The sequence below is a fragment of the Ovis canadensis genome, chromosome X (assembly GCF_042477335.2).
Source record: "Ovis canadensis isolate MfBH-ARS-UI-01 breed Bighorn chromosome X, ARS-UI_OviCan_v2, whole genome shotgun sequence".
NCBI classification, from domain to species: Eukaryota; Metazoa; Chordata; class Mammalia; order Artiodactyla; family Bovidae; genus Ovis; species Ovis canadensis.
In genome coordinates, this window is record NC_091727.1 from 84976758 (window position 1) to 85000274 (window position 23517).

The window sequence follows — 23517 nt, forward strand, 5'->3', positions numbered from 1 at the left end:
CGGTTCTTCACATCACATGGCCAAAGTTTTGCAGCTTCAGCATCAGTCCTTCCAAAGACTATTCAGCGTTGATTTCCTTTAGGATTGTCTGGCTTGATCTCCTTGCTATATAAGTAACTCTCAAGAGTCTCCTCCAGCACCACAATTTGAAGTCATCAGTTCTTCAGTGTTCAGCCTTCTTTATGGTCCAACTCTTCCATCCATACATGACTACTGGAAAAACCATAGCTTTGACTAGAAGGAGATTTGCTAGCAAAGTGATGTCTTTGCTGTCTAGGTTTGTCATAGCTTTCCTTCCAAGGAGCAAGCATCTTTTAATTTCATGGCTGCAGTCACCATCTGCAGTGATTTTGGAGCCCAAGAAAATAAAGTCTGTCACTGCTTCCACTTTTTCCCCTTCTATTTACCATGAAATGATAGGACCAGATGCTGTGATCTTAGTTTTTTGAATGTTGAGCTTCAAGTCAGGTTTTTCACTTTCTTCTTTCACCCTCCTCAAGAGACTCTTTAGTTCATCTTCACTTTCTGCCATTAGAGTGGTATCATCTGCATATCTGAAGTTGTTTATATTTCTCCTGGCAATCTTGATTCTAGCTCATAATTCATCTAGCTGGCATTTTGCATGATGTATTCTGCATATAAGTTAAATAAGCAGGGTGACAATATATAGCATTGTACACCTTTCCCAATTTTGAATGAGTCTGTTATTCCATGTCCAGTTTTAACTGTTGCTTCTTGACTCACATACAGGTTTGGCAGGAAACAGGTAAAGTGATCTGGTACTCCTATCTCCTTAAGAATTTTCCACAGTTTGTTGTGATCTGCACCATCAAAGGCTTTAGCATAGTCAGTGAAGCAGAAGTAGATGTTTTTCTGGAACTCCCTGGCTTTCTCTGGGATCCCATGAATCTTGACAATTTGATCTCTGGTTCCTCTGCCTCTTCTAAACCCAGCTTGTACATCTGGAAGTTCTCAGTTCACGTATTGCTGAAACCTAGCTTGAAGGATTTTGAGCATAGCCTTGCTAGCATGTGAAATGAGTTCAAATGTATGGTAGTTTGAACATTTTTTGGCATTGCTCTTCTTTGGGATTGAAATGAAAACTGACAGCTTCCAAGGTTTAAACAAGGAAAGACATGATAAAATTTGCCTTTTCTAAGGTAATTCTGACAGCAGAGAATGAATTAGCTTTCAAGGAAGTCAAAAGTAGATATGGAGGGAGAATTAGGTGATAGAGAAATAGCATTGGGTCTCACTCCATGGCAGTTTCAGAGGGGATGGAGAAAAGTGAGTAGTGAAAGTGAAGTCGCTCAGTTGTGTCCAACCCTTAGTGACCCCATGGACTGCAGCCTACCAGGCTCCTCCTTCCATGGGATTTTCCAGGCAAGAGTACTGGAGTGGGTTGCCATTTTCTTCTCTGGCCTGAAAAATATGGAATGCTTCACAAATTTGCGTGTCATCCTTGCGCAGGGGCCATGCTAATCTTCTCTGTATCATTCCAATTTTAGTATATGTGCTGCCGAAGTGAGTAGAGTAGAGAGATATTTAGAAGATAAAGGAGATCAGTCCTGGGTGTTCACTGGAAGGACTGATGTTGAAGCTGAAATTCCAATACTTTGGCCACCTGATGTGAAGAGCTGACATTTGAAAAGACCCTGATGCTGGGAAAGATTGAGGGCAGGAGGAGAAGGGGACGACGGAGGATGAGATGGTTGGATGGCATCACCGACTCAATGGACATGAGTTTGGGTAAACTCTGGGAGTTGGTGATGGACAGAGAGGCCTGACATGCTGCAGTCCATGGGGTTGCAAAGAGTCGGACACGAATGAGCAACTGAACTGAAGATCAGAGAGAACTGATCAAGAGGTAGGAAAGTATACCTCACTCAGAGGGTTGTTATGCAGCTTAAATAATTTAATAAAAATACAGTGCTCACAACAGTGCTTGATATAGACCATGTTTCTTTAGTTTTAAGAAGCACATTTTCTCCCCATATTTTAATATTTCTGAAATCAGGACAAATCTTACCTATCAGTGATGTACTGTTATTTACTTGGTAGCACTTCTGTTTTCTTTGTGGTATGTAAAATATTGGTGTGTCAAAATCAATGGCATCTTAGATTGAATGAAATATAGTAATTTTTGCTGCTAACAATATTATTTATTATTACTACTAATATTCTGAAAAAATCTAGGAGGAGCTAAGCTCAGGCACATAGATATATAACGAATACAAAACTGCCTAAAATAAGGGATATAATGGAGTGACAGAGTGTACAGAGAAGGTACAATCAATGAACATATACTTACCAGTTGGGAAAAACTGACTTTCATTATGGGAGTGCTTCTTAGAAGTGAGGTAGAATCCTGTCCATTCCTTTCCATTCCTTTCCTGTCCATTAGCTTTCCACAGGGCTTGGTACAGAGTAAAACTGAGTGTAAAAACACTATTTAAAAATTATAAAACAGAGCTGAGTGTGAAAGTGGGAAGAGTTGACTATGAAAGACTTTACTTCTTTTGGGAGTTAATCAGTTCACCTGTACTTGTGGACACACAGCAACCTAAGCAGTTTGATGTTAGAGTGCTTCTTGTAAAGATTGAATATCTCTTAATCCCAGAAGATTAACCCCGTCTTCCTTGCAGCTTCCTTTACACACTAAGCATAACTATAGTTTCTTAACAAGAATTTAATCCTCACAATCAGTAAAGTAACTAACTGTATGACCAATTTCACTTTGATGAAAATATAAGGTCACACATAATTATTCTTATCAGATATGAACCTGCATCTGCATGACTCCAAAATGTTTCTCCTATACCATGCTGTATCTTAAAATGCCAGTTCTTTAGTTAAAGGGTAAAATTTGATCTGTTTTTGACCATCCTTAAAGCTTTTCAATTACTCAACCACTATTTTTTGGTTGCTTATATGCCAGGCATTATGTAGGGAGCAGGAGATGAAAGAATAAACTAAATAGAACAAGAATCTTGTTCTTATGGAATTTATAATCCAGAAGGAGAAGATAATGGCATCCCACTCCAGTACTCTTGCCTGGAAAATCCCATGGGCGGAAGACCCTGTGAGCTACAGTCCATGGGGTCGCTAAGAGTCGGACATGGCTGAGCGACTTCACTTTCACTTCTCACTTTCATGCATTGGAGAAGGAAATGGCAACCCACTCCAGTGTTCTTGCCTTGAGAATCCCAGGGACGGGGGAGCCTGGTGGGCTGCCGTCTATAGGGTCGCACAGAGTTGGACACGACTGAAGTGACTTAGCAGCAGCAGGAGAAGATAGAGGAGACATAAAAGAGGTGAGTTCGATCCCTGGGTCAGGAAGAGCCCCTGGAAGAGGGCATAGAAACCCACTCCAGTATTCTTGCCTGGAGAATCCCATGGACAGAAAAGCATAGTGGGCTACAGTCTATAGGGTCACAAAGAATTGGACATGACTGAAGTGACTTAGCACACATGCACGGGAGAAGATAAACTATGTGATGTTAATTGCACAAATAAAATAATTGAAAATTATGATAAGTAATAGGAAGGAAACACAAAATTCTTTGATAGAGGAAAACAGAGGACGCATAATTAGATGGGACAACTCAAGATAGCCTTTCTAAGAAGATGGCAAGATAGGGGCATAGAGTAGGAATACAGAGATTTTAATGCAGGCAGATCTCCAACTGGGGAAGTAAAATCAGAAACCAGGAGAGCAATTTAAAGGGCATCGCACTACACTAGAGAACCTGGCAATCACTACTTTAGCCAACTGATCAAACTTAACATCACAACATAAAAAATCATGTGTTCCCTGTTGTGATACATTAGAAAGGACACAAAATTGATTATGTGCTGTTCTTGCCAAAACCCCATAAACCCAGTATATTCATGAGAAAACATTAGACAAACTCAAACTGAGAAACATTCTACAAAATAACTGGCCTTTTTTTCTTCAAAAATGTCAATGTCATGAAAAATAAAGACAGTTTAGGAAATATTCCAGATTAAAGGAGAATAAGGAGATATGACAACTAAATGTGAATATGATACTAGATTGGATCCTATACTGGGAAAATAACCGTGAAGGACATTATTGGGACAATTGGTAGAATTTGAATATGGACTCTATATTAGATAATAGTATTTTATCAATGATAAATTTATTCATTTTGATAATTCTGTGTAACTTGTAATGTGTGTGTGTATGCACGTGCTCAGTCATGTCCAACTCTTTTGACCCCGTGGACTCTAGCCCACCAGGCTCCTCTGTCCATGAGATTTTCCAGGCAAGAATACTGGAGTGGGTTGCCATTTCCTACTCCAGGGGATCTTCCTGACCCAGGGATCAAACCCACATCTCCTACATTAGCAGGCAGATTCTTTACCATTAGCGACACCTGGGAAGCCCAATAAGTAGTAATAGAAGAGTATGATATTGCTCTTTATGAAGCATGCAATGAAATATTTATAGATATAGAGTCAGTTCAGTTCAGTTGCTCAGTCGTGTCTGACTCTTTGTGACCCCATGGACTGCAGCATGTCAGGCCTCCCTGCCCATCACCAACTCCCCGAATTTACCCAAACTCATGTCCATTGAGTCTGTGACACCATGCAATCATCTCGTCTTCTGTCGTCCCCTTCTTCTCCTGCCTTCAATCTTTCCCAGCATCAAGGTCTTTTCAAATGAGTCAATTCTTTCCATCAGGTGGCCAAAGTACTGGAGTTTCAGCTTCAACGTCAGTCCTTCCAATTAACTCTCAGGACTGATCTCCTTTAAGATGGACTGGTTGGATCTTGCAGTCCAAGGGACTCTCAAGAGTCTTCTCCAACACCACAGTTCGAAAGCATCAGTTCTTCAGCACTCAGCTTTCTTTATAGTCCAACTCTCATATACCATACATGACTACTGGAAAAACCATAGTCTTGACTAGATGGACCTTTGTTGGCAAAGTAATGTCTCTGCTTTTTAATATGCTGTCTAAGTTGGCCATACCTTTCTTGCCAAAGAGTAAGTGTCTTTTAATTTTATGGCTGCAGTTACCCTCTACAGTGATTTTGGAGCCCCCCCCAAAAAAGTCTGCCACTGTTTCCCCTGTTTCCCCATCTATTTGCCATGAAGTGATGGGACCAGATGCCATGATCTTTGTTTTCTGAATGTTGAGCTTTAAGCCAACTTTTTCACACTTCTCTTTCACTTTCATCAGAGGCTCTTTAATTCTTCTTCACTTTCTGCCATAAAGTTGGTGTCACCTGCATATCTGAGAGTATTGATATTTCTCCCAGCAATCTTGATTCCAGCGTGTGCTTCATCCAGCCCAGCATTTCTCATGATGTACTCTGGATATAAGTTAAATAAGCAGGGTGACAATATACAGCCTTTACCTGGGGCCAAACTGTGGTGGAAGTAAGGAAGATAATGGTGACCTCCTTCAAAAGGTCCCATGCATATACTGCTACACTCAGTGCCCCCAACCCTGCAGCAGGCCACCACCAACCCACACCTCTGCTGGAGAGAGGTACAGTGTGGCAAATGTTTATAATTGATGACTCTGGATACCCAGTATGTTCTCTTCTTGGAAGTTATTGAAAATTTTAAGTTATTTCAAAGTAAAAATGTAAAAACAAAGAAAACAGTTAAATAAAAGTGGAGTAGGGAGGTTGTGCTTGAGTAGTTTGTGATAGTGTTGTGGCAACAGCATGGGAGTGGGGCAATGGGAAGGTAGAATTTGATCCATTTGGGGCACCATTTAAAAGTAAAATGGGCAGAAATGGTTGATGGTGTAGATATCATAGATAATATAGAAGGAATTGAGTAATTGGTATTGAAAGAGGCAGTAATGGCATAGGGTTCACATTTATAAAGTCATTTATGTGTTTTTCGGCCATGGCCAAGTAACTGAACCTCCAAGACTCAGTTTCTAATGTATAAATTGGGGATAATGCTATGTATTCATGGAGATGTGACAAGATTAAAATTACATTGGCAAAACATTTGTATGTTAGTATTCATTGAGTCTGGGGATGCTGCAAGGAAAAGGCTTCAACATTTTGCCATTAAGTGTGACATTTGCTGTAAATTTTTTGTTGATTTATCAGATTAAAGAAGTTTCTTTCCATTTCTAGTTTGCTAATGGTTTTAATTAGAAATGGCTATTGCATGAAAAGCATTTGATAAAATTCACCAGTTGAAATGATAATATGAATTTTATCTTTAATGCTATTATTTTGAATTATATTGATTTTTCAAATATTAAAGCTTGCATTCTTGAAAGGAATCCAACATAGTTACAACATATTATTCTTTTCATATACTGTTGGATTTGGTTAAGTAATGTTTTGTTTAAATATTTTACATGTATGTTTGTTAGAGGTATTGGCCTGTAAAGCCTTTTTATGTTCTGGTCAAATTTTGGTGTGAATGAAATTCTGATCTCAGAATGCAGTTTTATTCTATGGATTCAGTTGTATAAAGATGATGTTATATCTTTGTTCAGTGTTTGGTAGAAAGTGATAGTAAAGTCATCAATGCCTTACTTTTTAAAAAATTTATATTTTGAAGTATAGTTGATTTATAATGTGTTAGTTTTCAGTATACAGCAAAGTGATTCAGTTACATATCTATGTATCTCTATCTCAGATTCTTTTCCCACATAGGTTATTATAAAATATTGAGTATAGTTCCCTGTGCTATACAGTAGGTCTTTATTAGTTACCCATTTTATATATAATAGTGTATATATGTCAATCCCAATCTCCCAATTTATCCCTCCTCCCACCTTTCCCTTTTGGTAACTATAGGTTTGTTTTCTGTTTGTGAGTCTATTTTGTAAATAACTTCATTTGAACTTTATTTTTTTTTTTAGATTCCACATATAAGTGAAATCATATGATATTTATCTTTGTCTCTAACTGATTTCATTTACTATGATAATCTCTAGGTCTATCCATGTGGCTGCAAATGGTATTATTTTATTCTCTTTTATGGCTGAGTAATATCTTCTCACTCTCTTTATCCATTCATCTGTTGATGGACACATAGGGTTGCTTCCATATCTTGGCTATTGTAAATAGTGCTGCAGTGAACATTGAGGTGCATGTATCTTTTCAAATTATGATTTTCTTCAGATATATGCCTAGGAGTGAGATTGCAGGATTGTATGGTAGCTCTATTTTTAGTTTTTTTTTTTTTTTTTTGTGGAACTTCCGTAGTGTTCTCCATAGTAGGTAGCACCAATTTACATTCCCACTAACAGGGTAGGAGGGGTCCCTTATCCACATCCTCTCCATCATTTATAGTTTGTAGACTTTTTGATGATGGCCATTCTGACTGGTGTGAGTTGATACCTCATAGTAGCTTTGATTTGCATTTCTTTATTAATTAGTGATATTGAGCATCTTTTCATGTGCCTTTTGGTTATCTGTATGTCTTTGCAGAAATGTCCATTTGGGTCTTCTGCCCATTTTTTATTGTGTTTTCTGTTTTCGAGTTTTATGAGCTGCTAGTATATTTTGGAGATTAATCCCCTGTTGGTTGCATCATTTGCAAATATTTTCTCCCATTCAGTAGGTTGTTTTCCTTTGCTGTGCAAAAGTTTTTAAGTTTAATTAGGTCCCATTTGTTTATTTTTGTTTTTATTTCCATTACTCTAGGATGTGGATCCAAAAGTATATTGCAGTGATTTATGATAAAATGTTCTACCTATGTTTTCCTGTAAGAGTTTTATAGTATCTGGTCTTACATTTAGGTCTTTAATCCATTTTAAGTTTGTTTTTTGCATAACATTTTGCATTACAGAATGTTCTAATTTCATTCTTTTACATCCTGTCCAATTTTCCCAGCACCGCTTATTGAAGAGACTGTCTTTTCTTTATGGTATATTTTTGCCTTCATTGTATAACTTTTCAAATGTTTTTTTAATTGAGATATAATTAATACATAATTTAAAGTGCATGATGCAGTGATTTTATACATGAATATATTGTGAAATGGTTCCCAACGTAATATTCATTAACATATCCTTCACCTCACAAAATTACCATTTTGTTGTTTTGTTATTATGGTGGGAACATTAAAGCTTCCTTTCAGAGCAACTTTCAAGTGTACAATACAGTATTGTTAACTATAGACACTATGCTGTACCTTAGATCTCAAAACTTTCTATAACTGAATCTTTACCCTTTGACAAACATCTCCTCAGTTCCCCTTCCTTAAGTTCCAGGCAAACACCATTCTACTATCTGTTTTTCTCAGTGCAATGATTTAGATAACACATATAATCGTGTGTGTGTGTGTGTGGGTGTGTGTATGTGTGTGTGTGTGTGTGTGTGTGCTCAGTATTGTCCGACTCTTTTGCAACCCCGTAGACTGTAGCCCATCAGGCTCTTCTGTTCATGGAATTATCTAGGCAAGAATACTGAAGTGGGTTGCCATTTCCTACTCCAGGGAATCTTCCCGACCCCAGTATCAAACCCTTGTCTCCTGCATTTGCAGGTGGATTCTTTACCACTGAGTCAAACGAAGTCATCCATAAATCACATCATATAGCATTTGTCTTTCTCTGTCTGACTTATTTTACTTAGCTGATGTCTTTAAGGTCCACTCATGTTGTCACAAATGGCAGAATTTCCTTCATTTTTAGGCTGAATAATATCCCATTTTACATATATATCATATATTCTTTATCCATTCATCTGTCGATGAAAACTTCGGTAGTTTCCATGTCTTGACTGTTGTGACCAATGCTGCAAATGAACATGGGAATGCAGGTGTCTCTCCAAGAGTAATTTAATTTCCATTGGATATATGCAGAAATGAGATTGCTGGATCATATGGTAGTTCCATTTTTAAGTTTTTGAGGAACCTCCATACTATCTTCCATAGTGGCAAAGCAATTTACATTCCCACCAACAGTGCACAAAGCTTCATTTTTCTCCACATCCATGCCAACATTTGTCTCTCTTGTCTTTTTTGATATACTAACAGATAGAGGTGATATCTTCTTGTCGTTTTGATTTGCATTTCCTTAATGATTAGAGGTGCTGAACATCTCTTCATGTACCTTTTGGCCATTTGTGTATTTTCTTTGGAGAAATGTCTATTGAAATCCTCTGTCTATTTTTTAATTTGATTTTTTTTTTTTTGCTATTGAGTTGTATGGGTTCCTTATATATTTTGGACATTAATTCCATGTCAGATACACAATTTGTAAATATTTTCTGCCACTGTGCAATTTGCCTTTTTATTTTGTTGAATATTTCTTTTCATGTGTATAAGCTTTTTAATTTGGTGGAACCCCACTTTTTCATTTTTGCTTTTGTTGCTTTGTGGTTTTGGTGACATTTCAAAAATAAAAAGTCATTGCCAAGACTAATGTCAATAAGGTTTTAACCTTTATTTTTTTTCTAGGAGTTTATCAGTTTCAAGCCTTATATAAATCCTTAATCTATTTTGAGTTATTTTTTGTAAGTGGTATAAGATAGTGACTCAGTTTTTCTGCATGTGGTTGAACTTTGTGGAGAGACTGAGCCTGGTCTTTCCTACTTTGCCATCTTGATGACATCCTTGAAAGGGTTTTAAGATATAGGATAAATTTCTTTAATATTGTGTACTGTTCTGATTTTTTATTTTGATTTGAATCATTTTGATAGCTTGAACCTTGCTAGAAATTTGTACCATTTAATTATATTTTCAAATTAACAACATGAAATTTTTGTAGTATCTTAATGATATTTTCAACATCTGTAGGACCTGTAGCTTACATCCCTTTTAAAATTTCACGTTATTTATGCTTTCTGTTTTTTCTTCATTGGTCCTTCTAGAGGTTTATCAACTTTCTTATTTTTTCAAAGAAACAATGTTTGGTTTTTTTGATCCCCTTCATTGTATATTGTTTTCTGTTTCATTTATTTCTGGCCTTCTAATTTAATTTTTTCTACTTTCTTTGGGCTTAATTGGCTTTTCTTGTTTTAGCTTAGTAAGATGATGCTTAGTACAGTGATTTCCAACTTTCCTTCTTTGTTAATGTATGTTTTTAGGGTCACAAATGTTCCTCTAAGCATAACTTTAGCTGTAGTCCACAAGTTTTTGTATGTATTATTTTCAGTATTATTTAGTTTGAAATATTATCTAATTTTTAATGTGATTTTCCCATAGAACCAGGGTTATTTGAAAGTGTATTTCTTCCCCTACCCCATTTTAACAGCTTTATTGAAGCTAAATTGGTATATAATAAATTACGCATGTACAATTTGGTATATTTCAGAATACTTATATACCCATGGTTAAGATAATAAATAATAATAAATATAATGAACATGTTATATCTCCCAAAGTTTCCTCCTATCATCTCCTTCATCCAAAACCTAAAATTAAGTGTATTTCTTATTTTTCAAATGATGGAGGTTTCCTAATGTCATTTAATTATTTATTTCTTGCTTAATTACATTGTGGTCAGAGAGCATACTCTATAGAATTTTCAGTTCCTTGAAACTTGTTGAGACTTGCTTCTCAGTCTATAAAAGAGGTCAGGAAATTATGGTCCACATGCCAGGAATTGCTTATTAGACTATTTTTGTATGATCCTAAATCTAAAGATGTTTTTTTACATATTTACAAGGTGGTTTAAAAGAAAAATATGTGATGATGATCTCATGAGGCTCACCAAGCCTGAAGTGCTGCTGCTGCTAAGTCACTTCAGTCGTGTCCGACTCTGTGCAACCCCAGAGATGGCAGCCCACCAGGCTCCGCTGTCCCTGGGATTCTCTAGGCGAGAAAACTGGAGTGGGTTGCCATTTCCTTCTCCAATGCATGAATGTGAAAAGTGAAAGTGAAGTCGCTCAGCTATGTCAGACTCTTTGCGAGCCCATGGACTGCAGCCCACCAGGCTCCTCCACCCATGTGATTTTCTAGGCAAGAGTACTGGAGTGGGGTGCCATTGCCTTCTCCGACCTCATACTTTAGCCACTAGATAATGTCTCTCAGTGTGGGATCCAATGCTCACTGGAATCAGAAATATTTATTATCAAACCCTTTACAGAAAGTTTGCTGACCTCTGGCCTAAAATACATTCAGTGTATGCAAATATTCCATGTGTTTATGAAAAGAATATATATTCTGTAGTTGTTGAGTGTAGTGTTCCACATATGTCAGTTAGGTTCAATTTGTTAATGTTATTCAGATGTGATGTATCCTTACTGATGTTTTTTTTTTTTCTTCCATTCCATCAGTTACTGAGAAAGATGTATTAAAATATCCCAGTAAGATCTTTTATTTGTCTCTAATTGTGGTTTTGTGTAGCTTTTCTTCATCTGGTATCTTACTTCATATCTTTTGATGCAATACTGTTGCATACAGATTTAGAATTGTTATATCTTTCTGGTGAATAGAATCTTTTATCATTCTGAAGTGTCTCTTTATTGCTGGTTATGACTTTTGCTTTAATGTCTATTTCGTCTGATACTGATTTAGCCACACCAGCTTTCCTTTGATTAATTTTGTTTGGTATATCTTATTTATTGTATTCTTTTGTTGTTGTTGTTGTTGTTGCATTCTTTTTTTTAAATCTCAGTTTTATTTATTTATTTTTACTTTACAATATTGTATTGGTTTTGCCATACATTGACACGAATCCACCATGAGTGTACATGTGTTCCCCATCCTGAACCCCCCCCCCCCCACCTCCTTCCCCATCCCATCCCTCTGGGTCATCCCAGTGCACCAGCTCCGAGCACCCTGTATCATGCATTGAACCTGGACTGGTGATTCGTTTCACATGTGATAATTTACATGTTTCATTGCCATTCTCCCATATCATCCCGCCCTTGCCCTCTCCCACAGAGTCCAGAATACTGTTCTATACATCTGTGTCTCTTTTTCTGTCTTGGCGTATCTTTTTTCATTCTTTTATTTTCAACCTTTATGCATCCTTATATTTTAGATGTATATCTTCTTGTAACAAAGTTTTTGTATATTCAGTATGATAATTGCCCTTAATCAGAACATTTAATCAGTTTATATTTAAAATAATTAGTATATTTGATTATAAATACACATTATTATAGAATGTCTTCCATTTGTTCTGATTTTTTTAACAGTTTGCTAGGAAAATGGGTATTGAGTTTATGGGAATATGATGTCTATGCCAGATACACAACATGATGCATTGTGGGATCTCATGTGATTTGAGATTGGTAGCTGTGAGCCTGATGTAAATATAGGGCTGAAGAAGTAGTTTGGACCTGACCATGCAGTTATTCTGTGCCTTGGTTAATAATTTTAAATTTCCTTAAGATTACTCTGAAGTCGTTGAGGTATTTAAAGTGGTGAGAGAGCTACTGACAAAATGAGATTTTGAAATGCTAAACTTGGCTACAGTGTGTAGAATGGATGAGAAGGAGATAAAAGTAGATTACAGATTACAGATTATTATGATCAGATTCAAGGTAGATGCTTAGCAAATATTTCTTGTGTGAAATGAGGCTGCAGCTGTGGTCAAGAATGAGTTTATGACAGCTTGCACTAGGGTTGTGGTGGAACATGTGAACAGAAGCAAATGTTTCTGAAAGAGGTTTTTGTTGTTCAGTTGCTCCATTGAGGCCGACTCTTTGTGACCCCAGGGACTGCAGCATGCTAGGCTTCCCTGTCCTTCAACTGTCTCCTGGTGTTTGTGCAAACTTATGCCCATTGAGTCGGTGATGCCAGGCTTAGAATGTGTTGAAGAGGGACATGTGAAAGATGACTTCTAGGTTTTTGATTCTGCAGTTGGATGGGTGATGGTACCATTCACTGAGATAAGGAATAATGGAAGAGTATTTGGTCCTGGAAAAATGCTGGGACCCAGAGAAAATTAATTCAGTTACATGGTTCAAAAATAAAATAATGATATACAAATAAAGTTTGCTCCTACCACAGTCTTTAGCAATCCTGTTTTCTTCCCTGAATCTTACAAGAGCTAACAGGCCATGGGGTCACAAGGAGTTGGACACAACTGAGTGGCTGAACTGAACTTTTAAATTAATGTATTATTCTTCTATAGTTTTTAAAATACAAATATCTTATTTTAGAGTGTATTTATCTGATTACTCTTGAAATTGAATATATGTTTGCTATCTATTTGTAATATTCTGTTGTTAATTTTTTGTCCATATCCTTTGCACAATTTTGTATTTTGTGACATCTTTTACTTACTGACTCAAATAGCTCCTTATGTGTTAGAAATGTTAATATTTAGTTTCAAAATCTGAGTCTATTATTTCTAACTTTATAGATGAGGTCTTTTTGTTATAGTGAACTTTAGTATGTACTTAAAACTCTTTCTTTTCATGGCTTATGAGTTTTAGGCATTACTTAGCAAACTCTTCCCCACCTCAAGAGTACATTCATTAATTGTTAATTACATGTAGTAGCATTATATTCCATTGTGCACCATGAATTTTTTTTCTAAATGGATAACCCAATTAGTTCAGTGCAATTTATTGAATAGTCTATAATTTCCTCATTGGTCATAAATTTTTCCTTCATCTTACTGTAAATTCCTATATATACATATGGATCTGTTTGGGGGACCCTCTGTTTAATTACAGTGATTCTTTTTTCTATTTTTACCTTAGTACTAAATTTTAATTTTTTAAATTTGCTTTTTGAATAAATAACTCTTATGCAAAGATCGTAATTGAAAGAGTAAAAAGTGGTATACAGTGAAAAATAAGTCTCCTTCTCATTTTACCCAAACAGCCACCCGGTTTTCCTCCTAGGAGACAATTCCTTTTACCAGTGTTTTCATGCATCAACCTATCAACATGAAAATATTCTAATACTACAATGTTTTATTTTGTTAGATTTATAGTATATTCTGGTCTTTGTTAGATCAAATGACCTCTTACAGTTTTTTGGGTAGTTGCAAGCAATTTCTTATAAACCTTAAAATAAACTTGACAAGTTTTAAGAAAATGATGCTGAGACTTACTGGGATTTCATCAAATTGTGAATAAACTTGAGAACATTTGTATCTTTTAATTAGCTCTCCTCAGCCAGAAACATTCTATGTTGCCATTTATTCAGATCTCTTCAGTAATTTTGTTTGGTTTGAAGTACATATAGGATAAAATAAAATCATAAGTGTATTGCTCAATGAATATTTTTCAAAGGTACAAACCTGTGTAACCACCATCTGGATCAGGAAATTAAAAAAAATAATAACATCTTGAATCATGCCTTTATGCCTTTTCTAAGTCACTGTCAACACTCCCCTCCCCAAAGACAACTAATATCTTGATTTTTTAAGCTACAGATTAGTTGCACCTGTTTGTGAACTATATTCAAAGTTCAAAGTAAGTGGGATAATACAGTATAATATATATACTCCCTTGTATATGGCTTGTAGCACTCAATATAATGTTTTTAGACTCATTTATGTTGTTATACTAGCTATAGTTCATTAATTTTCAGTGCTGTTTAGTAATCCATTTTATAAACCACAATTTATATATCCATTCTACTGTTGATGATGGAATTTTTATTGTGTCTAATTTTATAGTATGAGAAATGTTTAGTAAGATATTCATTTACAATTTGTGGTTGAACATATGTCTTCATTTCTATTGTTTGTATAACTAGGAATGGGATTGCTGGGTCATAGAGTATGCCTACATTCAACTTATTAGAAACTGTCAAGGAATTTTACAAAATTTTTGCAACAATTTACATGTCTACCAGCAGTGTATAGGGGTTCCTGTGACTCTCCATTCTTTCTATCACTTAGTACTGTTAAGCTTTTAAAATTTAGCCATCATAATATGCACATTTTAGAGATTTTTAGTAGTTTTAATTTGCATTTCTTAATACCTTATGAGCTTAATCATGGTTTCACATGCTGTTTATACCTTTTAAATGTCTTAAATTTTTTTGAAAAACCTTTTTCAAATAATTTGTACATTTGTCTAATTTTAATCAATTTTATATTTTAATGAATTTCCCATTCTTCTAAATTTTCACATTTATTGACAGAAAGTCTTTAAAAAATAACATCCTCTCATATTTTTTAATTTCTTTTGTATCTTTATTGATATACACCTTTTCATTCCTAACATTGGGTATTTGTTTTCTCTTCTTCATTATTCGTCAGTCTTGCTAGCAGTCTTTGTTTTCATTTTATCTTTTTTTTAAAATTGAGATATAATTGACACACAACATTATATTAGTTTAAAGTATACAAAACAACATAATGATTCAACATTTGTGTATATAGCAAAACAATCACTACAATAAGTCTAGTTAACATTCATTAACACACAGTTACAGGTTTTTTATTATTGTGATGAGATCTTTTAAGATTTACTCTCTTAGCAACATTCAAACATACAATACAGCATTATTAACTATACTCACCACGCTGTACATTACACCCTTGTGACTTACTTTATAACCAGAAGTTTGTAGCTTTTGACTACCTTCAACCATTTTGCCTACCCCCAACCTCTGCTACTAGAAGTCCCCAATCTGTTCTCTGTATCTATGAGCTTGTTTTTTTAGATTCTATGTATAAGTGAAATCATATGGTATTTTTCTTTCCATGATTATTACACTTAGCATAATGCCCTCAAGGTCTATCCTTGTGTTTGCATATGGCAACAGTTCCTTCTTTTTATTAATGAATAGTATTCCACCGAAGAAAAGCTATGACCAACCTAAACAGCATATTAAAAAGCAGAGACATTACTTTGCCAACAAAGGTCTGTCTAGTCTAAGCTATGGTTTTTCCAGTAGTCATGTATGGATGTGAGCATTGGACTATAAAGAAAGCTGATTGATGAGGAACTGATGATTTTGAACTGTGGTGTTGGAGAAGACTCTTGAGAGTCCCTTGGACTGCAAAGAGATCAAACCAGTCCATCCTAAAGGAAATCAGTCCTGAATATTCATTGGAAGGACTGATGCTAAAGCTGAAACTCCAATAATTTGGCTACCTGATGCAAAGAACAGACTCATTGGAAAAGACCCTGATGCTGAGAATGATTGAAGGCAGGAGGAGAAGGGGACGACAGAGGATGAGATGGTTGAATGGCATCACTGACTCGATGGACATGAATTTGAGTAAGCTCTGGGAGTTGGTGATGGAGAGGGAATCCTGGCATGCTGTAGTCCAAAGAGTGCTTTGAGACTCTTTGGGGTCTCAAACAGTCAGGCACACGATTGAGCAATTGAGCTGAATATTCCATTGTATCTATATGTATTACATTTCTTTATATTAAAGATTTTTTTCAAATTCATTTATTTTAATTGGAGGCTAATTACAGTATTGTATTGGTTTTGCCATACATTGACATGAATCTGCCATGGATGTACATGTGTTCCCCATCCTGAGCCCCCTCCCACCTCCCTCCCCATCCCAATCCCTCTGGGTCATGCCAGTGCACCAGCCCTGAGCACCCTGTCTCATGCATCGAACCTGGACTGGCAATCTGTTTCATGTATGATAATATATATGTTTCAGTGCTATTCTCTCAAATCATCCCACCCTCACCTTCTCCCACAGAGTCCAAAAGACTGTTCTATATATGTGTCTCTTTTGCTGTCTCACATATAGGGTTAAAAATTTTATTATTTTTCTTTTTTCAGACCATGGAACAATATCTTTTATTATATAGAGGTTTTTTAAATTATTTTTTAATATCTCCCTACACAGGCAAAAAAAAATTGTGTAGAACATTTGAACTTGTAAACCTTATTACTGCATAGAGAAGGCAAAATTATCCCTACAGCATGCTTAACCAGGAGGCCAGTTCATCTGCTGACCTCCAAGAACATGGAGGTGAACATGATAGACAGACTGTCCCCCATCTGAACCTTCATTCACCACCATTTGAGACCCCTTCTTCAGGCCCAGATCAGCAGCACATTTCTTGCCAACAATCATCAAATGCCCAAGAAGACTTTTATCATCATCATCTACTGCAGAAATCTGGGATATATCTTTCTTGGGTATCACCAGAAACTGTTGGTACTTGCAGGGATATGTAATAGAAAGCAAGACACTGTGCCCAGCCAGGGAAAAGGTCGGGGGGCTTACTATTATCTTTTAATTGAAGTATAGTTGATAGTTCAGTTCAGCCACTCAGTCGTCTCCAACTCTTTGCAACCCCATGGACTGTAGCACGCCAGGCCCCCCGTCTATCACCAACTCCTGGAGCTTGCTCAAACTCATGTCCATCGAGTTGCTCATGCCATCCAACCATCTCATCCTCTGTCATCCCCTTCTCCTCCTTCCTTCAATCTTTCCCAGCATCAGGGACTTTTCCAATGACTCAGTTCTTTGCATGAGGTGGCCCAAGTATTGGAGTTTCGGTATCAGTCCTTCCAGTGAATATTCAGGACTAATTTCCTTTAAGATGGACTGGTTGGATCTCCTTGCAGTCCAAGGGACTCTCAAGAGTCTTATCCAACACCGCAGTTCAAAAGCATCAATTATTCAGCACTCAGATTTCTTTATGGTCCAACTCACATCCATACATGATGACTGGAAAAGCCATAGCTTTGACTAGACAGACCTTTGTTGGCAAAGTAATGTCTCTGCTTTTTAATATGCTGTCTAGGTTGGTCATAGCTTTTCTTCCAAGGAGCAAGCATCTTTTAATTTCATGGCTGCAGTCACCATCTGCAGTGATTTTGGAGCCCAAGAAAATAAAGTCTCTCACTGTTTCTGTTGTTTCCCCATCTCTTTGCCATGAAGTGATGGTACTGAATGCCATGACCTTAGTTTTCTGAATGTTGAGCTTTAAGCCAACTTTTTCACTCTCCTCTTTCACTTTCATCAAGAAGCTCTTTAGTTCTTTGCTTTCTGCCATAAGGGTAGTGTCATCTGCATATTTGAGGTTATTGATATTTCTCCTGGCAGTCTTGATTCCAGCTTGTGCTTCATTCAGCCCAGCATTTTGCATGATGTACTCTGCATATAAGTTAAATAAACAGGGTGACAATATATAGCCTTGACATACTCCTTTCCTGATTTGGAACCAGTCTGTTGTTCCATGTCCGGTTCTAACTGTTGTTTCTTGGCCTGCACAGATTTCTCATATAATGCTATGTAAGTTAGAGTTGTCCAATACAGGAATTGATAATTTTAAATTGATAAATTTAAATTTTATACTCCATTTATGGAACTTCCCTGGTGGCTCAGATGGTAAAACGTCTGCCTACAATGGGGGAGATCTGGGTTCGACCCCTGGGTTAGGAAAATCCCTGGAGAAGGAAATGGCAACCCACTCTAGCACTCTTGCGTGGAAAATCCCATGGATGGAGGAGTCTTGTAGGCTACAGTCCATAGGGTCACAGAGAATCGGACCCGACTGAGCGACTTCACTTTCACTATACTCTATTTATAGTTACAATAAATATTGGCTGTATTCCCTTTGTCGTACAATATTGAAAGGTTGTTGCTGAACCACAGAAGATGCTGGGATTTTTGACCTCCAGAGGAGAAGAATTCAATCTGGGACGAGAGATGAGGCTTGATTGCTCAGAGCTTTTGTGTAATGGAGTTTTATAAAAGTATAAAAGGGATAGAGAAAGCTTCTGACAGACATCAGAAGGGGGCAGAAAGAGTACCCCCTCACTAGTGTTAGCAATGGAGTTACATACTTTTTAATTACTTATTACAGTGAATCAAAAGAATGTCTGAAGGTTGTAAAGACTTTACTAGACCCACTCCCATAATTTACATTTTAAGATAATAGGATTGGCTGGAAGGTTTTTTTTTTTTTTTTCCAGAAACTGTCCTCAAGCAGGATACATTATTGTTATGTAATCCTAACGAATGTAGAGGGAAAAAAAGTTTGTCCTTTCCTCCTTCTTGAGAATTCCAGACCCCTGCCATGGGGTGATGGTACTGAATGCCATGATCTTAGTTTTCTGAATGTTGAGCTTTAAGCCAACTTTTTCACTCTCCTCTTTCACTTTCATCAAGAAGCTCTTTAGTTCTTTGCTTTCTGCCATAAGGGTAGAACCAGGGGTCTGGTTCTCGAGAACCCCAGACCCGTCTCCTTGGGGACCACCATACTTCTTATCAGCCTGGCTAGGAATTGACTCTCTCAATATATCTTTGTATCTTAGGTTAAATAATTTAAGTTTGTTAATCATTTCTTTGCAGAGCAGTACTATAATAAACCACCAGTGCTTTGGCTTATGACAGTTGACATGAAGATAGAAATTATCGCAGCTGTAATTTTTACCAGTGTTGTCCTTGAGTTTAGGTTGAACCTATACCATAACAGGATTAACCCTCCTTTCTTGTATGGTCCATATGTCTAGATTACAGTTTTTCAGATAAGCTCACAGATGGTTACATAGGACCTAATTGGCAAAGGAAGGGATAAAACTCTTATGTGGGGTTTTAAAACTCTTCAGTTCTGCTCGTTTATTCTGTATGATTGTTGTTATCCTTGTATAATCCGCAGTGACTGTAATAGTGCCTTAATCATAACAAGAATTTAGAAATTTATTCAAGAAATGATACCAGAGTGACCTATAACCTGACATACTATGCAGAATAGTTTAAAATATGCTTTAACAGAGCTAGGTAAACAAATGTATATCTGACATCTGAGCTCATAGCCACCTTAACTTCCTTTTTGTCTAAACAAATCACTTTTATACTTAATGGGGAGCCAACCAGCTTGAACTTAAGAAAGAATAATAGGTTTTGATGGAAAAATCTATCAGATTTCTTTCAACAGGAAAGAGATGTTAGATAGGAAACTTCTTTATATCTTGCATTAAAGGAACAGGAGGATGACTTTACAGGTTTTAGGAGTCCTCTGTGGCTCCTTTGCCTGTGTGAGAAAGGGCTTTCTTGATGTCTCAGGTAGTAAAGAATCCGCTTGCAATGCAGGAGATCCTGGGTTTGATCCCCGGATCGGGAATATTCCCTGGAGAAGGGAATGGCAACCTACTCCAGTATTCTTGCCTAGAGAATTCCATGGACAGAGGAACCTGGTGGGCTACAGTCCATGGGGTCACAAAGAGTCGGATATGACTTTGCCTGTGTGTACTGAACTGTAACATCCTCCAATTTTAAAGGAAAACTGGAGAAGGAAATGGCAACCCACTCCAGTGTTCTTGCCTGGAGAATCCCAGGGACAGGGGAGCCTGATGGGCTGCCGTCTATGGGTTCGCACCGAGTTGGACACGACTGAAGCGACTTAGTAGTAGTAGTAGTAGTACTAGTAGTAGTAGTAGTAGTAATCATTTCTTTAGACTCTTACATATATCTTTATTGATTCCTGATGGCCTAAAATATCAGTTATAGTTATTACTTTCTAAAATCCAATTATTACTTTTTAAGTTTTAAAATATCTGTTCTATTGTGTGATATTTTCCACTGTATCTATTTTCTTAGGTTAATCATATTATTTTATAGTCTGTGCTGGCATGTCCAGTATGTGGATTGCATCTGGGACTCTTTTTTAGTTTGTGTTTTCTTTGTGAATTTTAGTTCATCTCATTTGTGATAATTATTTGTTTGCATGCTGGGCATATTAAGTGAAAATGGAAAAGGCTTTGATTGATGCTATTTTTTAAAAAACTTTAAAAATAACAATCAACTCATGGGAAGATGCAAAAATAGTATATAGAGCCCTGTGAACCCTTTGTATAGCTTCCACAAGTAGGAGTTCTGGTATGATTACAGTACAATATTAACTAGACCACAGACTTTGTGAACATATTGTACTACAATCGTATAAGCATATTTTTGTGCGTGTGCATGCATGTATGTATTTGTGTAGTTTTATGCAATTTAATCCCATATGTAAATTTGTTTAACCACCACCACCGCAATCAAGATACAGAATTGTTCAATCACCACAAACTCCTTCATGTTGCCTCTTTCTTATAGTACCCACTATTTCTGACCCCTTTCTCATTTCCTAGAAACCACTCATCTCTCTATCTTCATAGTTTTGTCAGTTTGAAAATATAAAAATGTGTTTGTATACCATGTAACCTTTTGGGGATTGGCTTCTTGAAAATTAACGGACTTTATTTTTTAGTGAAGTTTTACGTTTACAGGAAAATTGAGCAGAAAGTACAAGGAGTTTCTTTGTACCCTGTCCCCATCCCCTACTGATTTCCCCTATCATTGACAGATTAGTGTGGTACATTTCTTGCAATTGATAAATGAATATTGATACATTATTTTTAAAATTTTTATTATTTGTATTTTGGACTGTGCGTGGGTCTTTGTTGTTGTGTGGGCTTTTCTCTAATTATTGCAAGTGGGGGTTACTCTCTCGTGGTACATAGACTTCTCATTGTGGTAGCTCTTCTTGTTGTGGAGCACAGACTCTAGGGCAGTGGGCTTCAGTAGTTGCAGCTCGTGGGCTCAGTAGTTGCGGTTCCTGGGCTCTAGAGCACAGGCTTACTATCTGTGGCACACGGGCTTAGTTGCTCTGCAGCATGTGAGATCTTCCCAGATCAGGGGTCGAACAACCCCTGTTTCCTGCATTGGCAGGCAGATTCTTTATCACTTAGCTACCAGGGAACTCGTGATACATTAGTATTAACTAAGGCCCATAGTTTGCATTTGGGAGTTCTATGAGTTTTGACAAATGTATAATGTCATATGCTCACCATTAAAGTATCATGCAGAGTAGTTTCACTTCACTAAAAACTCTCTGCATTTCACTTATTCATCTCTCCCTTTCTCCTCCCTAAATCATTGGCAATCACTGATCTTTTTAGTCTTTGTATTTTTGCCTTTTCAAGGATATCATGTAATTGGAATCATACAGTATGTAGCTTTTTCAGACTGGCTTATTTTACTTTGCACTGCTGCTGCTGCTAAGTCGCTTCAGTCGTGTCCAACTCTGTGCGACCCCATAGACGGCATCCCCCCAGGCTCCCCCATCCCTGGGATTCTCCAGGCAAGAATACTGGAGTGGGTTGCCATTTTCCTCTCCAATGCATGAAAGTGAAAATTGAAAGTGAAGTTGCTCAGTCGTGTCCGACTCTTAGTGATCCCATGGACTGCAGCCTACCAGGCTCCTCCATCCATGGGATTTTCCAGGCAAGAGTACCGGAGTGGGGTGCCATTGCCTTCTCCACTATGCATTTGCAACTCCCCCATGGCTTGATAACTCATTTCTTTTCACTGAATAATGTTACATTGTATGGATGTACCATTATTTGTTTATCCACTCACTTGATAGAAATCTTGGTTGCTTTCAATTTTTAGCAATTATGAGTAAAGTTGCTGTCAATATTCATGTGTGTGTTTTTGTGTCTACATACATTTTCAACTCATATGGATAAACACTATAGAACACAAGTGTTTGATCATATGGTAAGACTATGTTTAGCTTTGTATGTGCCTATCAGACCATCTTCCAAGTGGCTATACCGTTTTGCGTTCCCATCAGAATGAGTGTGAGTTCCCTTTGCTCCACATCGTTTTCAGTATTTGGTGTTGTCAACAGATTGAATTTTAGCCATGCTAACAGATGGTAGTGGTATTTTATTATCTTAATCTTCAACTTTCTAATGATAATATGATATTGAGAATCTTTTCATGTACTTATTTATCATCTATATATTTTCTTTGGTGAAAGACTGGCATTTTTACTACATATGATACACGTGAGATCCACCCAAGTCATTACATGATCAATAGTGTGCCTTTCTATTGCTGAGTAGTATTCTTTAGTATGGATGTACCAGAATTTGTTTAGCAGTTCACCAATTGGAAGACTTTTGTGTTGTCTCTAGTTTGGGGCTATTATGTAAAAAGATGCTGTGAACTACAAAATGCAGGTTTTTGTGTGTACATAAAAATTTAGGACATGTGATTGATATTTTTATGGTATGTACATGTTGACTTTTTAAAGAAACTCCCCAACAGTTTTCTGAAACTACCGAACAGTTTTCCATAGTGCTTAAACTATTTTATGTTTCAACTAGAATTGTTTTTTTTAATTTTGTTTTCTGTATTTTTTGGTAGTGTATAAAGTTTCTAGCATTCCAGCTATTTTAAAAATCATGAATGGATGTTGGATTTTGTAAAATTCTTTTTCTGTGTCCATTGGTATGGTCATATGCTTTTGCTTCTTTAGCATGTCATTATGGTGGATTAAATTGACTATATTGAAATGAACCAACTTTGTATAACTGGAATAAATCTTATTCTGTATTCATGAATGGTATCAACCTGTAGTTTTCTTCCTTCCTCCCTCCCTCCCTTCCTCATTTGTTAGTTAATTTGTATTACCTTTGTCCTTTGTTTGATTTTGTAATTAGGATAATTCTGCTCTCATGAAATGAATTTGTTACTTTTCCTCCTCTTCTAATTCTAGAAGTGGATTTGTCAAATTTGTGCCATATCTTCTTCAAATATTTGGTAAATTCTCTAGGGAAGCCATTTTGCTAGGATTTCTTTTTTCAAGGTTTTTTTGATGAAAAATCAACTGATAATCTGATTGAGGATCCTTTACATGAAATGAATCACTTCACTTTTGATGCTTTCAAGT

The 23517-nt window shown here is 36.7% G+C and overlaps 1 protein-coding gene and 1 non-coding gene across 3 annotated transcripts in view; one reads left to right on the forward strand and one right to left on the reverse strand.

Moving 5' to 3' along the window:
* GABRA3 (gamma-aminobutyric acid type A receptor subunit alpha3) overlaps positions 1–23517 on the forward strand; it is a 292154-nt gene that overhangs the window by 38030 nt on the left and 230607 nt on the right. The window lies entirely within an intron of this gene.
* On the reverse strand, positions 1426–1532 carry LOC138931305 (U6 spliceosomal RNA). The gene has a single exon (XR_011446547.1). It is a non-coding gene; the product is annotated as a U6 spliceosomal RNA (small nuclear RNA).